Here is a 14,538-nt window from a genome sequence, read left to right as displayed (position 1 = left end):
AGAATGAAGACGCCAGGGGGCGAGGAGCGGAGCCCAGGCCGGCGCGTCGCTGGAGCCGTGGAGCAGGTAAGTGTCAGTTTATTAAAAGCCAGCAGCTACACTTTTTGTAGCTGCTGACTTTTAATAAACTCAAAAAATGTCTGGTTTACACTTGGCTTCAAAACATGGCTCCGGACAGGCTTTGTTAAAGCTCTCTGAACACCAGTCAAAGCTCCTGTCACCAAATATAATTGGTTAGCTTCCAGTCCTGTTTACACCTTGCTTTTGCTTTTCTTCACAATTATACCCCATGTCGCTTTATTGGTGCTTCAAAGCGTCCATAGAAGTCTATGGCAAAGCTTCACCAAAGGCTCATCGAAGCTCCAAGCAAAAGCAAGGTGTAAACTGAAATGAATGTCACTATTTTCAATACCCCTGTACATTGTGTTCCCAGATAAATGCATCTAAGGCCCCATACACACGAGAGGATTTATCCGCGGATACGGTCCAGCGGACCGTATCCGCGGATAAATCCTCTCGAGGATTTCAGCAGATTTCTATGCGATGGCGTGTACACACCATCGCATTGAAATCCGCGCCAAAATCCTCTGGCGATGACGTGTCGCGCCGTCGCCGCGATTATGACGCGGCAACGGGCGCGACGCTGTCATATAAGGAATTCCACGCATGCGTCAAATCATTACGACGCGTGCGGGGAATCCCTTTGGACGGATGGATCCGGTGAGTCTGTACAGACGAGCGGATCCATCCGTGGGATCCGATTCCAGCAGATAGATATTCTGTGCATGTCGACAAATATTTATCTGCTGGAATTCGGAAATATCCACGGATAAATATCCGCCGGAGTGTACACACCATAGAATCTATCCGCTGAAACCCATTCGATGGGATTTATCTGCGGATAGATTCTATCGTGTGTATGGGGCCTAAGAGTTTTTTTTAAATGTATCTGCACTCCCTGCTTACACCGCCAACTGTGGAAGGGAGCTCCACATCCTTACCGCTCTAGCAGTTACGAACCAATAGGGTTAGGGCCGTGTGTTAACGGCTGCAGCTGGGAATCCTATACAACACAGAGGCAGGCTGAAGGGAGCTGCAATTTTCTTTTGCTGTTCTTGTGTATCTGCACATCTAGCAGTTAATTGTGGCTAGGGACAGATGACCAATACCAGACGCAGATTGATTGTGTCCCCTAACACCAGATAACCAGTGTATTTGCAGTTACATGAAGATGTATAAATGCACGTAACTTCTACACAAAACCAAATTTATGTTTCTTGATAAGTTTTATATGGTTCTCCATAAAGTTTTTATGGCAGATAAACACGCAAGGAAAATTCTTGCAATATTTGCAGCTTTTCCTTTGCACGTACGCACACGTTTTTTGCTCGGCGCATCTGCAGATGATCCTTCCATTGGGTTGACCTCTGTGAATAGAAACTGACCCATGTGAATTCTTTGAACTCTCAGTTTGTGGTAAGTTTGCATGTAAATTACAGTGGAAGATATTGTATATTCTGTACACTTGGGTGTTTGGGTCCATTGGCTGAAAAAGTTTTTGATTTTTAGGACAAATTCACATTATACAAGCTGGCTAATTGCAGAGCAGAGGGAGCAATCGCTGCTCCGGGTCGCTCTGCATTGGTGGCTGCGCTAGGAGGCAGTGTGATGTACGATTTAGCACATCTCACTGCTCCCTTTTGTTTGCACAAGCTTTATTTATCGCGGTATAACGCGCTCCCGCGTATACCGCGCACCCCCAAAGTTGACCCGAATCCCGTGGAAAAAACGTTTTTTTTGTACTTACAGTTTTGGTGTCTTGCGCGGCGTCCATCGGCGGCCTCGTCGGGTCCGGCGTTCGTCTGCGGCTTCGGGTGTCCTCTTCGGCGGGTCGGGTGTCCTTCTGCGGCTTCGGGTGTCCTTCTGCGGCGGTTCCGGTGTCCTCTTCGGCGGTTCCGGTGTCCTCTTCGGCGGGTCTGGCGTCCTTCTGCGGCGTCCTCCCCGCTCGTTTCCCGCGTCGAGTTTGAATACTGCGCCGACATATACAGAGCGCAGTACACTCGTGTATTGTCGGCAATGCTCGGCTACCCGCGCTGACGTCCTGTACGTCCAGGACGTGAGCGCGGAAGGAGCCGAGACTGCCCGACTATACCCTAGTGTTCTGCGCTCGGTATATGTCGGCGCAGTATTCAAAACTCGGCGCGGGTATCGGAGTATACCGCGCACCCACAATTTTACCCTGATTTTCAGGGCAAAAAAGTGCGCGGTATACGCCGATAAATACGGTATACAAAACGTACACTACATTCACTGCAGTGTCGGATGGCCTGCTGTACTGCCCGACATTGCAGTGCGATTTTTCTGCGCTGCGATAAAATGCAGCACGTCGGCACTCTATCGCAGCACTAGGCTGTGTTGCAGTTTGAATGCGATACGTGGGAAACAATTGTTTCCTGTGTGTCCCTGTTTACCATGCAATAAAACGCCTGTCACCGCACGTATTGTGAATTGGCCTTTAGGGATCGTTCCCACTAGACTGCAATACTGGATGCCCGCATTCTGTGCCGGGGTTGGGCATTTAGTTTGCACTGCCCTTGCAATCTGCAGCATGTGTTGGTGCAAAGTTAACACCCCAAACACAGTGTTTGCCTCGCAATGGATCGTATGGAACAAAACAAACATGCAATTTCGTTGCAGTGCATTTCCATGCACTGGTGGACTGCACAGAATTGAACAGGAAAAAGCAACACGTTCTGTGCGATTCACATGCAGTTCCTAGTGTGATTGGACCCTTAAAGCGGGGGTTCACCCTAAAAACAAATTTCTAACATTACATTGAGCTCATTACCGACATTGTCAGTATGCCGATTTTTATTTTTTATTTTTTTTGCTGTACATACCTTGTAAAGCTATTTTCTTAGCCGGCTTCCGGGTAGTGAATCCCGCGGGAGTGGGCGTTCCTATGCAGCAGTTAGTGATTGACGTGATGACAAACACTACCCCCCCCCCCCGTCACATAAGGAGCGCCACGAGTTGCCGAAAGAAGCCGAACGTCGGTGCGCAGGTGCCGTATAGCGCCGACTTGACGTTCGGCTTCTTTCGGCAACTCGTGATGCTCCTTTATAAAGCTCCTCTTCATAAACTGAAGCATCGTAAACGCAGGTTACGATGCTCAGTTATGTAAATGGACAGAGTCAGTGATCACTGACTCTGTTCATTCAGAAAAGGTAGGAGTCGGATTTAGCGGCTCCTACTTCCGCTCTTCATCCTCACAGATCGAGGGGGGAGAGCACGAAGGCGGGAGAGCACGAAGGCGGAGAGCATGGAGGACAGAGGGGGACAGCAGCACGGGGACAATCAGCGGTTGTTATATCCTCTGTGTTGTGAGGGACACAAGACTCTGGTCTGGAACAATGGATGTTTATTCAGTACAGGCTGTACACTGGAACATGCATCTCAGGACATTACATATCTCTGCTTCCTACATGTGGTGGTCTCTCTAAGATGGCTACTATGCCCCTTGACCCTTGTCATCACTGCTGGGTGGAGCCAGCCTTAAAGTGCCAGTACATGTGGAACCCTTCAGGTATAACGGCGATGATCGGTGCGGCTTTGGGGGGAGTTGCAAGCACCGATCACCGCTGTATAACATTAACTAAAGCCACTGAAAAGGGGGCAGATCAGTGCTTGCAACTCTCCTGCCGCACCAATCACCCTGACTGCCCAGGTATCGGGTGAAGCATCGGAGCATTTCCCCGAGTGCAAGTACTCGGGGAAATGCTCGGTATCGGTACTGATCCTAGTATCGGTATCGGTACTGATCCTAGTATCGGTATCGGTACTGATCCTAGTATCGGTATCGGTACTGATCCTAGTATCGGTATCGGTACTGATCCTAGTATCGGTATCGGTACTGATCCTAGTATCGGACATCCCTACACAGAACAAATATACATACAGGTTCGTAGGATGAATAGCTCTATAAATTGCTTATAAATACACCAGTTTTCTAGGTTGGTACACATTTTCAAACCAAGTAGTTTCAGGATTCCAGTTGGAAAGCGTTGAGCGGGGATAGCTCATAATTGGTCTGCAAATCTTTTATCTGTAAGTTCGCTGGAAGGAGTTCTCATTAATATCCTGAGAACGGAGCTGTATGCTAGATATCGGTGATTTATTAGTTGGACATCAGAAGTATTCATTACATGAGAAATATGAGGTCTTCTAGGGACAAGATAAGCCCATGGAAAAGCCCCATGTATAAAAACACACCCAGGACTCCAGGGAGAGCTGCCAGGATCAGCTGACAATAATTCATTTTTTAATTTTTGTCATTACAACACTGGCCAGGTTTAGAAGTTCCCATTCAAGTTACAAAACATTACGGTCAAGCTGCTCAAGAGAAGCATTGAGATTTTTTATCATTGGCCTTTCCTCTTGAAAATACTAGTTGTTTGGCTATCATGCTGACCCTCTGGCTTCAGTACTTTGATGATGGACCTGGGAATAACTAAACATGGTTACATAGTTGGTAAGGTTGAGTAAAGACACCAGTCCATTAAGTTCAGCCTGTGTGGGTATGTGTGTATGTCAATACCATTTCCCATATCCCTGTATATTGTGTTCTCTAAGATGCCACTTTTTTCAAACTATCAACACATCTGCCGGCACCACCAATTGTGGAAGGGTTTTCCACATCCTTACCACTCTAATGCCACGTACAGACGATCAGACATTCTGACAACAAAACCGTGGATTTTTTTTTCCCCGACGGATGTTGGCTCAAACTTGTCTTGCATACACACGGTCGCACAAATGTTGTTGGAAATTCCGAACGCCAAGAACGCGGTCACGTACGACGGCACTATTAAAGGGAAGTTCAATACCAGTAGTGTTAGTAGAAGTTTGGTGAGAGACGAATCGCGCTTTTCAGCCTCGAGCTTTTCAGATCGGTTACAGGGTGACGAATGTGCTATATCCATTACGAACGCTGTTTTTACTAGACCGATCGCTTCCGTCTCGTACTTGATTCAGAGCATGCGTGGAATTTTGTGCGTCCGAATTGTCAACACACGATCGGAATTTACGAGAACGGATTTTGTTGTCGGAAAATTTGAGAACCAGCTCTCAAATTTTTGTTGTCGGAAATTCTGACATAAAATGTCCAGTGGAGCCTACACACGGTTGGAATTTTGTTGTCGGTTAATCACTTAGGGGCCGGGCCATGCATATATACGTCCGCACAATGGCTCCTGTGGGCAGATCGGCGTGTGTGTAAATATACGTCCCCTTTAAGATGCAGCATTGTGGGCACGTGCCGTGAGTCCGACCCCGGGTCCCGCAAACTCTATGTCCCCGGAAATGCCCGCAATCGTCTCGCGGAGATGAAGAACGGGGAAATGCTGACGTAAACAAGCATTTCCTCAGTCTTCCTAGTGACAGGACACTGATCACAGCTCCCTGTAATCGGGAGCGGTGATTAGTGTCGTGTCACACAAAGCCCATCCCCCCTACAGTTAGAAGCACTCCCTAGGACACACTTAACCCTTTCAGCGCCCCCTACTGGTTATCCCCTTCCCTGCCAATATCATTTTTACAGCAATCGGTGCATTTTTATAGCACTGATCGCTGTATCCAAGACAATGGTCCCATTGTCCCATTAAAAAGTGTCCGCCATAATGTCGCAGTCACGATAAAAAATCGCTGATCGCCGCCATTACTAGTAACAAAAAAAATAAAAAAATATGTAGAAATATATGTCTTGGCCTAAACTGAGGGAAAAAATATTTTTTTATATATTTTTTGTGGATATTTATTATAGCAAAAAGTAAAAAATATTGCTTTTTTTATTTATTTTTTTCAAAATTGGCGCTCTGTTTTGTTTATAGCGCAAAAATTAAAAACCGCAGTAATCAAATACCACCAAAAGCTCCATTTGTAGAAAAAAAAAAGACGTCAATTTTGTTTGGGAGCCACGTCGCACGACCGCGCAATTGTCAGTTAAAGCGATGCAGTGCCGAATTACAAAAAGTGCTCTGCTCTGGTCTTTGGCCAGCCAAATGATCCAGGGCTTAAGTGGTTAAAGAACACAACATACAGGGATATGGGAAATAATTATAGACACTGACATGTGCACCTACAGAAGTTGAACTGGATGGACTATTGTCTTTTATTCAACCCTGCCTACTGTCACTGCACTAGCACTGCAGCCAATTTACCATGCCATTGGTGAGATGACCTGGCACTGAAGCCAATTTACCACGCCATTGGTGAGATGACCTGGCATTGGAGCCAATTTACCACGCCATTGGTGAGATGACCTGGCACTGAAGCCAATTTACCATGCCATTGGTGAGATGACCTGGCACTGAAGCCAATTTACCACACCATTGGTGAGATGACCTGGCACTGAAGCCAATGTACCATGCCATTGGTGAGATGACCTGGCACTGAAGCCAATTTACCACGCCATTGGTGAGATGACCTGGCACTGAAGCCACTTTACCATGTTATTGGTGAGATGACCTGGCACTGAAGCCAATTTACCACGCCATTGGTGAGATGACCTGGCACTGAAGCCAATTTATCACGCGATTGGTGAGATGACCTGACACTGAAGCCAATTTACCATGCCATTGGTGAGATGACCTGGCACTGAAGCCAATTTACCACGCCATTAGTGAGATGACCTGGCACTGAAGCCAATTTACCACACCATTGGTGAGATGACCTGACACTGAAGCCAATTTACCATGCCATTGGTGAGATGACCTGGCACTGAAGCCAATTTACCACGCCATTAGTGAGATGATCTGGCACTGAAGCCAATTTACCACGCCATTAGTGAGATGATCTGGCACTGAAGCCAGTTTACCATGCCATTGGTGAGATGATCTGGCACTGAAGCCAGTTTACCACGCCATTGGTGAGATGACCTGGCACTGAAGCCAATTTACAATGCCATTGGTGCGATGACCTGGCACTGAAGCCAATTTACCATGCCATTGGTGAGATGACCTGACACTGAAGCCAATTTACCACGCCATTAGTGAGATGACCTGGCACTGAAGCCAATGTACAATGCCGTTGGTGAGATGACCTGGCACTGAAGCCAATTTACCACACCATTGGTGAGATGACCTGACACTGAAGCCAATTTACCATGCCATTGGTGAGATGACCTGGCACTGAAGCCAATTTACCATGCCATTGGTGAGATGACCTGGCACTGAAGCCAATTTACCATGCCATTGGTGAGATGACCTGGCACTGAAGCCAATTTACCATGCCATTGGTGAGATGACCTGGCACTGAAGCCAATTTACCACACCATTGGTGTGATGACCTGGCACTGAAGCCAATGTACCATGCCATTGGTGAGATGACCTGGCACTGAAGCCAATTTACCACGCCATTGGTGAGATGACCTGGCACTGAAGCCACTTTACCATGTTATTGGTGAGATGACCTGGCACTGAAGCCAATTTACCACGCCATTGGTGTGATGACCTGGCACTGAAGCCAATTTACCACACCATTGGTGTGATGACCTGGCACTGAAGCCACTTTACCATGTTATTGGTGAGATGACCTGGCACTGAAGCCAATTTATCACGCGATTGGTGAGATGACCTGACACTGAAGCCAATTTACCATGCCATTGGTGAGATGACCTGGCACTGAAGCCAATTTACCATGCCATTGGTGAGATGACCTGACACTGAAGCCAATTTACCATGCCATTGGTGAGATGACCTGGCACTGAAGCCAATTTACCACGCCATTAGTGAGATGATCTGGCACTGAAGCCAGTTTACCATGCCATTGGTGAGATGATCTGGCACTGAAGCCAGTTTACCACGCCATTGGTGAGATGACCTGGCACTGAAGCCAATTTACAATGCCATTGGTGCGATGACCTGGCACTGAAGCCAATTTACCATGCCATTGGTGCGATGACCTGACACTGAAGCCAATTTACCACGCCATTAGTGAGATGACCTGGCACTGAAGCCAATGTACAATGCCGTTGGTGAGATGACCTGGCACTGAAGCCAATTTACCACACCATTGGTGAGATGACCTGGCACTGAAGCCAAATTACCATGCTATTAGCTTTAGTGCCATGTCATCTCACCAATGGCATGATAAATTGGATTCAGTGCCACGTCACCTTTATCAATGACATGGAAAAGTGGATTCATTACTGAATTACCTTTTTCATGTCTGTGTTGAACTGTTGTGACAAGCATTGGTTTCTTCCATCAAAACTGGTTTTCTGCTATTTTCAAGGCTCTTTAACAGCTACACCAGATACTCGGTATACCTTCAGAGTAGGTTGTTTGCACACCACAACTGGCAATGTGTGTGGCCTCTCTGGGGAAAAAAAAATGAAACTGAACCTTATTCATCATCGCTGCATTCCATATGTACTTCTAAAGTGTGTTCTTGAAAAAGTATTTAACGTATTTCCTTGACGTGCTGTCAGCAAGTGGTTAATCGGCTCCCCAGGTTATGCACAGTGGTGAAGCGTGTCTGTTTCGGCACTGTACTTTTCTACGAATCCGGAGACGAGATCCTTTGCACATTCCTTCGCTGGCTTCTGGTGCAAGTAAAACAAAAGTGTTGACCGGCCCGTTCTGCGTCACTTTCTCCCCGGAGATCTGAGGACCTGCTCAGGTTCGGAACATTTTGTTCCAGGCATTTTTGCAACTGCTTTTAAATGTCCAAAACCAGTGAAAGCTCGGAGAAGAGAAAAAAACTTTCGGTTGTTTTAAACGTAATATTCAGATATCTTCATGTCATGTATTGCCATTTGGCAGATCTGTAATACTAAATTCAAAGTTTGCTCCCAAGTTTCTTTTTTTTTTTATCGGAAGGAACGATTTCCTAGAACTTCATTTTCTAAAAACTACAATCATGAAAAAGAACTTGGCTTTGTATGTTTCTTACTGCCAGGATTGTGCGGGCTTTGAATTTTTTGTTGTATTTGCTTCAAAATGTAAACCAGGACTAAAAATTGACGTAATATTCCGTATTTTTTTTTGAGCACAGTAAAATAAACATTTCCCAGTAAACTATTTGTCAAACTTCTTACAGCTTCCAGTGCTGCTGGCTTATGCTTAAAGCGGAGGTCCGCCTAAAAAAAAAAAAAAAAATACTGCAGCTGCTGACCTTTAATAAATGGACACTTACCTGTCCATGGTGCCCACGATGTTGACAGCCGAAGCGGAGCAATCGCTTGGCTCACGACTTGCCCAGCCGCCATCCTTGGTGAGGAAATCGGGAATTAAAGCATTGCGGCTTCACTTCTCGATTGCCTACTGTGCATGCGCGAGTCACACTGCGCATCTAAACTTTTCCCTGCTGTCTCCTGGGACCAGTGTGTTTCCCAGAAGACAGTGAAAGGGGCGGTGTGACTCCTGTGGGAGTCTATGCCCAGAAGTGGGTGCAATTACCTGTATTAAACACAAATTGCCACAAAAATGCTTTTCTGCAGCTTTTCCATTGAAGTATAAAAAACAAAATAGCACCGTTTTGTGTTAAAAAAAAAAAAAAGTCCTTGCCCTTTCCAAATACTCAGCAGCTGAAAAAATCATGGATGTAAAACCATGTAAATGAACTGTAGTGTGTTTCTGCAAAAAACAGTGGCCTGAGATCAGGGGTTGACAAATTTGCTTGGAATCTAGGAGCCAGCTAAAAAAGTTAGGAGCCAGAAAACGCGCCCCGTCCCAACGAGCTTGCGCGCAGAAGGGAACACATACGTGAGCAGCGCCCGCATATGTAAACGGTGTTCAAACCACACATGTGAGGTATCACCGCGATTGGTAGAGTGAGAGCAATAATTCTAGCCCTATACCTCCTCTGTAACTCGAAACATGCAACCTGTAGATTTTTTTAAACGTCGCCTATGAAGATTTTAAAGGGTAAAAGTTTGTCGGCATTCCACGAGCGGACGCAATTTTGAAGCGTGACATGTTGGGTATCAATTTACTCGGCGTAACATTATCTTTCATAATATTAAAAAAAATGGGGATAACTTTACTGTTGTCTTATTTTTTAATTAAAAAAAGTGTAATTTTTTCCCAAAAAAGTGCGCTTGTAAGACCGCTGCGCAAATACGGCATGACAGAAAGTATTGCAACGGTCGCCATTTTATTCTCTAGGGTGTTAGGATAAAAAATATATAATGTTTGGGGGTTCTAATTAGAGGGAAGAAGATGGCAGTGAAAATAGTGAAAAATTACATTAGAATTGCTGTTTAACTTGTAATGCTTAACTTGTAATACCAACGGCTCACCACCAGCCAAGTCGCCAGGACCCTATTTCTAGTCGCCATGGCGACCTGGCGCCCGGGATTTGTCGAGCCCTGCCTGAGATGTTTAGTAACATAACGGGGTTAAAAAAACGAAAATTGAGTACAAAGAGCAAATAAGCGCTGCTGTAAGGGTTTAATTTTTTACTGTGGGACAGTGAAAGTAATATTTACAGTAGAGACTTGCTCTTTTTGTACTATAAAGGGCTCATATTTTTTTTTTTTTTTTTTTAACCCCCATTATGTTACTGGCTGATTAATCGATTATGAAAATGGTAATCGATTCATTTCATAATCGATTAGTTGTCAAATAATCGATTTAGTTGTTTCGGCCCTAGTGACTACATAGGATTCTGCAAGATAAAGGAGCCACCCTGAAACGGGAAACCTGGGGTAGTGGTCATGGCACCAGCTTAAACTAGAACATAGGCAAGGATTAAAATATAAGAAGCTGCATATTTTTTAAGTGATTTAATCGGCTGCTAAAAGTGCTTAAAAATGATGCTTTATTATTACATTAAAATATTTGTAAACCTATCCGTTTTTAAATGGTTACTATACCCGCAACAGTAAAATCTGTTTGTATATGCAGTAAAGCATGCTTGTTATACGCACTGTGGAACCTAAGGAGTTAATTCTCTGCATTGTGTAAAAAGGCTGTTTGATCGTGTCTTCGCTGATCCTCCCCTTCTTCCACAGCCCCCAATCCATCTCCTGATAGTACAGAGCCTCGGGGCACTCTGCACATGCTCTGTTTGGTGTCTATTGCTAGAGAGGACTTTTTTTGCCTCGGGAAGGTGCATGTGATCAGCACCAGGCCAATGGGTACTGTCCAGACAGAGGGTCAAGAGTCCTAAAGCCTCATAGGATAGTCAAAGGAGAAAACTCCTCCTATAAGCTTTAGCCAGACACTGATAGAAGTTACAAGACTGCTATATACTGCTCATGAGAAAAGTTATTAGTTTATATTTATTAAAAGAATTGCATTTTTTATGTTCTGTGTACTGTGGGAGACCAGCTATATTGAATGCAGAGTTCTGGGTTTAGTAACGCTTTGAAGTGATTGTAAACTCTTTACAACCACTTTTACCTACAGGTAAGCCTAGATTAAGGCTTACCTGTAGGTGCTCAAAATATCTCCTAAACCTCCACTGTTTAAGAGATATTTACAAAAGATACGGACATCGATGTCTACACAGACAACAGCGCAGGCGCACTTTAGAAACGGTGATCGTGCCGTGACTGGCGGCTCTCAAGGAAAAGCATGGGAGTGATGTCATCGTGGCTCCGGCCAGTCACAGCGCGACTTGGGAAAGGCCTCGGCTTCGGCCTAGTTCCGGCGTGCTGGCCATCTTGCTACACCCGGCGGCGACCTAGGTGAGCTCCCCAGAGCGGCGCGCTGACATCGGGTCTGCCTGCTTCTCTTGTATTTTAGGTAAGACTAAGCATGTAAGCAGACAATCTTCAGTACAGTGGGGCTATATACAGTGGGGGAGATGTGAATATTGCAGTGGGGGTGGGGGAGATGACGTGGACATTACAGTGGGGGAGATGACGTGGACATTACAGTGGGGACTATTTATGGTGGTGATCCGAAAAATGATCCCATCCGTGACTCTGATCCGAGGAACGATCTGAACCGTAAGTTTTTTGATCCGTTGCACCCCTAATAGTAGCTCATTATGCTTTACCTTTGCACAGAAACAAAGATGAAGTAATCATCACGGTTTACTTCCTCTTTAAGTGGCCCTGTCATTCAATTGAAATCTTTCTAAATGCATACCCTGTATAGAAGACTGTACATATTTGCATTTACACCAAACACCACTGAGTTTTGTAGAATTCTTCCATCTGCAGGGAAACCAATACTTCTGGGAGTGTCCATGGGCTGGGTTCCTTACGGCTCTCACTGGTTTCTTCTGCTGACCAATGATGAGCTCAGGCGGTTTTGGGCGTGTGTGCAAATCTGTGAACTTATTTGGTTCATTGACCTTGCTAAAAGTCGGGCTACCTTGTTGATCCACATTAAAATGATCTTATATGCTGTCCAACTTATCTTCTTAAGTATTGGCAACCTGCAGTTATATAAAATCCCAGATCCTGCAAAGCCTATGTATGGAGTGTTGTAAATCTTCCAAATAATCCCTATTGGGGGACCATTGGCGCCAACCTGGAATCCATTTAACAGCCAGCCACACCCACTTTCTGGTCCAGCTGGCTGGAGAATGTGTCCCTCCTTAAATACACTCCTCCAAGTGCAGATCAGAAGGAAATTGGTTCCATACTCCCTGCTGACTGTACTGCATTTCCGAAACAACAAGTCTCACTTTCTATCAAACGTCTTCTAAAAAGGTACCTTTTACAGCAACTGTTTTGTTAAAAACTTTTTAGAGTTCTGACACACATAACAGATTCTAGTAATTCTTATTTGTGCCACTTTAACAAAATGTCAGTATGGCTGCAACAAATTCAAAAAGAATTACTGCCAGATAACAAAACCTGGAGGCAAGTAAGATGAAGTTGGTGTACAGAAACGTGCCTGTGCCCTGAGTGGGGTCTCTATGTAGTTAAGAACAGGGTATGTTTGCTCAGGGCCCACTGGTTGCTAGGATGCTGGCTTCCTAGCAACCAATGATGCTGGCATCCTAGCAACCAATGATACATCCGCAGTCCCATTTAGTTGCTTGGGCAATGAGAATTGAGAATCCCTGGTCAACAGCTGAATGTAAACAGGATGGGCCTAGGATGCCAGCCAACGTCCTAACCAAATATAGTAATACAGCCATAATGAAGTCAGCCTGCATTTCTGCCCTTGTTTACATTTACCTGTCAACTGGGGAATCTCCCAGCTGGCAGCCAAATGGGGCCAGAGATGCCTCATTGGTTGCTAGGATGCTGTCAGCTGCACAGCCCAAAGCCTCCTAGCAACAAATGACCCTGTGCAGTTTAAGCGCTAAACATGGACTGAGGATGGCGTGTCCATGGCATGCTGGCACGCCATCCATATACTATGGTATGTAGACACGCCTCAGTGCCACTCCCCACTGTGCGTCTATGCGACAAATATATATGTACCCATTTCTGACAGGTTTATAAATTTGTTACAGGCACAGACATTTTCTGTGTGAAGGTGCAACACAATTCTAAAATTCTATGACTTAATTTTTATTTTTTAAAGGGTAATTCTATGACCCTTTTATATGATCTCCAGGTAATGTGTAACTCTTGTTTTACTGGTGTTTGTTGGTTATTTCATGGGTTTTAAAGGAGTTTGTGGATAAAGAACACAAACCTTTTTATTTTGCACCTCATAATTACCAGAGAGGCGTACATCTTGTGTTGCAATAAACCAGACTTGCAAAAGCTACTCATAATGTAGACTAATCAAGGACATAGTAATCAAAAACTTTTGCCATACATATGAAGGAAAACAAACAAAACCACAAAGAACATTGTTATACTTGGTTTTCATTACAATTAGAAAAGGGCTAAAATCCAATTTTTCATCGAACCCAGGTGGGAACTTCTTATTCTATATATCCATCTGCTCTTTAGTCTTTACAAATATCTCTTCTAATCCTCTTTTTCCTGGAGTCTTTATGGATTTAGTCCAGAACTTGCATCTAAGAATCCTCCTGAGGTCCCATTATATCTTAATGGTTGATCACGGAGAACATGTTGCCTAATTTTAAATCGTATTGTTTTCATAGATCATTTTAAATAACATAATCCATAGAACAATTTGCCTTGTGATACATCCTTATTCCCTTGCATCCTGCTTAGCACTGTTGATATTAGAATTTGTAAGCCAATGGGCATTCTTCCTTCATGTTATCAAAAATGTTAATAGTTCTCACCTGTGCCAATTCTTAACTGTGGTCTCTATCTTAAGATATGCCTGATCATCTGTTATGGAAAAACTTTACACTTCCCAGCCCATTTATTTTGTGTCCATGAAGGTATCTATCTATCTATGTATCTATCTATGTATCTATCTATGTATCTATCTATCTATGTATCTATCTATCTATGTATCTATCTATGTATCTATCTATGTATCTATCTATGTATCTATCTATGTATCTATCTATGTATCTATCTATGTATCTATCTATGTATCTATCTATGTATCTATCTATGTATCTATCTATGTATCTATCTATGTATCTATCTATGTATCTATCTATCTATGTATCTATCTATGTATCTATCTATGTATCTAT

At 44.3% G+C, this 14,538-nt stretch overlaps 1 protein-coding gene across 1 annotated transcript in view; it reads left to right on the top strand.

Moving 5' to 3' along the window:
• The window catches only part of LOC120917631 (V-type proton ATPase subunit d 1), a 120,304-nt gene that overhangs the window by 28,740 nt on the left and 77,026 nt on the right, over window positions 1-14,538 (top strand). The window lies entirely within an intron of this gene.

Source organism: Rana temporaria, chromosome 11 (genome assembly GCF_905171775.1).
Source record: "Rana temporaria chromosome 11, aRanTem1.1, whole genome shotgun sequence".
Lineage (NCBI taxonomy): Eukaryota > Metazoa > Chordata > Amphibia > Anura > Ranidae > Rana > Rana temporaria.
This window is presented reverse-complemented; position numbering and strand designations above follow the sequence as displayed.